The sequence below is a fragment of the Limulus polyphemus genome, unplaced genomic scaffold (assembly GCF_000517525.1).
Source record: "Limulus polyphemus unplaced genomic scaffold, Limulus_polyphemus-2.1.2 Scaffold3317, whole genome shotgun sequence".
Taxonomy (NCBI): domain Eukaryota; kingdom Metazoa; phylum Arthropoda; class Merostomata; order Xiphosura; family Limulidae; genus Limulus; species Limulus polyphemus.
The window spans coordinates 47,688-50,219 of record NW_013668927.1 but is presented as its reverse complement, the minus strand read 5'-3'; the positions used below and the strand labels follow the sequence as shown (position 1 = coordinate 50,219).

The 2,532-nt window shown below is 33.4% G+C and overlaps 1 protein-coding gene across 2 annotated transcripts in view; it reads right to left on the bottom strand.

Moving 5' to 3' along the window:
- The window catches only part of LOC106469123 (myocyte-specific enhancer factor 2C-like), an 87,343-nt gene that overhangs the window by 69,439 nt on the left and 15,372 nt on the right, over nt 1-2,532 (bottom strand). For both annotated transcript variants that reach the window (XM_013929581.2, XM_022397550.1), the window contains exon 2: nt 1,398-1,462. The gene's annotated coding sequence lies outside the window, so the exon portion shown is untranslated. The remainder of the gene's footprint in view (nt 1-1,397; nt 1,463-2,532) is intronic.

Here is a 2,532-nt window from a genome sequence, read left to right as displayed (position 1 = left end):
ACTCGCAATCTGAGGGTCGCGGGTTCGGAATCCCCGTCACACCAAACATGCTCGCCCTTTCAGCCGTGGGGGCGGTTATAATGTGACGGTCAATCCCATTATTCGTTGGTAAAAGAGTAGCCCAAGAGTTGGCGGTGGGTGGTGATGACTAGCTGCCTTCTTACACTGCTAAATTAGGGACGGCTAGCGCAGATAGCCCTCGTGTAGCTTTGCGCGAAATTCAAAACCAATTTAAGTATTCAAACCAACTATATATCTCTAACGTACATGACTAATTTTATAATTTTAATTGATAACCTGGCAGGTAACTATTAAATTTAATAAAAAAGAAAATGTCAAATTACTTTAAATTAGAAAATACAAATCTGTCTAAAAAGATGAAGCTATTTTTCCAACTTTCAAATTAAAAGTTATAACTGAATAGCACAGTTTCGTGTAGTCTTCGTATGACACGACACCCAACGCGCCTATCTCGATTATTTAGAAGAAAGTGAATATTTTTTTGCCTTGTTGTTGAGTTTTTATTAAATCGCAAATAAATATGTAAAAGTCTGTAATTGAATGGAAAGTACGCTATTATTCCAGAAATAATACCCTGAAATTAAAGTAGTACCTATATAAACAAAAAATTAACGACGTCTACTAGATAATTTAGTATAACCCTATTAGGCTATATAATTATTTGAAGGAAAGATTAAATCATTTACATACACTATGTTAGTGAATCTTACAAAAGTTTATATCTTTGCAAAGTATTTAAAACATTTGTTAATGAGCTATAATGTGGATTATCCGGGTAAATTTTACCTACCAGATAGTTTTTACTTGTTAAAATTAACTTCATTATTTCCCAGGAGGGTTTCAATACCCGGAATAATACAGCTTAGAATTTTATCTCTTTCAAAATTTAAACTGCATGCATCGGTGTTAAAGGTATGAACTATAAGTTCTGTCTGTAACCAAAAGTAATATTTTATTCTTAACGGTTTTTCTTATTTTCAAAAACTCTTCGCCTCAACTATAAAAATTTGAATTTTTCATTTATAAAAAAATACAAAAAATATTTACTAATTTTTTTAAAAGACGGGTATTATTCTGATATGAAGGTGAAACACGGAAAGAATACTGTTACACTAATGAAAAACTTTAAAAAGGGTTTCTTCACAAAAGACTGCTTAGTTTGTTTTGTTTACGTTTTGCACTTTCTATCTTAGCATGGTAGCAAAATATCCAGCTAATAGTGAAAAAAAAATCTTCCAGTGACAATAACACAATTTTACGAGAATTATTCGTTTTTTTTAGCGTTAAAAACACCTGTTAAAATATATTACACACCCCAAATCAAAGAAATTGCGTATATTTCACTATAAAAAGGGGGAAGGGGGAATTGGACATACCTGAAACTCATGAAACTGACAAATCGTGGTGTTCGTCTGCAACTCTTGACACTCGTGGTAATTATCTGAAATGAAAAAAATAATTACTCTTACACTATTTCACGAATAGTTTGATACCAAGTGTACTTTATTTGTTTGCTGAATTTCGCACAAAGTAAAAAACTAGAGGGGAAGGCAGCTAGTCAACAGCATTCACCGCCAAGTATTGGGCTACACTTTTAACAACTAATAGTGGGATTGACCGGACATTATAACTACCCCACGACCGAAAGAATCAACTATTCGAACCAGTGACCCCGCAGGTTGCGAGTCAAGTGCCCTAACCACCAGGCCATGCCATACCCTAAGTACACTTTAAACCTGTAATATATGTGTTTGATATAGAGTAAACAGCCTATGCCGTGGTTTTTAACAACATTTAAATAACCAGTTGGAGTAAAAATGGTGTTCTACCAGATAGCCACGAGAAAAGTGAAAAGCAAATACACACTTTCGTGGAAAATTTGTCAATAGAATATTTATTCATAGCAGCTTTATTTCGACTATCCTAAGGTCAGAATAGGCCAATAATGCTAATGTGCTACATACTGAACTTAAGAGTATTTAAATACACAAATAGAGTATAGTTTGTTAAAACAAACTGGGAATGAAACAGTAGAGGAAGTGAGGTAAACGACTGTTTGTTTTTTAGAAACACTAGCAAACACTGCTTTCTAGGGCATGTTGTTTTATTTTTTAATCTGATTTTATGTAAATCAATTGATAAATAATGTGAAATCATATTGCGATAAAGTATTTATTTCTGGATCTAAGTCTTCAAACGTTGTGATAACGTTATGAGTTTTAGTTTGCTTAACAAAGAATCTTAACGCAAAGCTTCACAAAGAGCTCTCAGTGTCCCTAATTTTAAATAGTCAGACAAGAGACAGGGCAGCCAGTCAACATCATTCACTGCCAACTTGTCTAACCGAACAGTTATTTTTACGCATTCAAACGCTACGAAAAAGTCACAATTTTTTAGTTTCACGTAGTCAAACATTGCGATAAGATCATAATTTCTAGCTTAATGTATTTAAACGTTGCGATAAAATCATTTTTTTTAGCTTCACGTGCTCAAACGTTGCGATAAGATTCT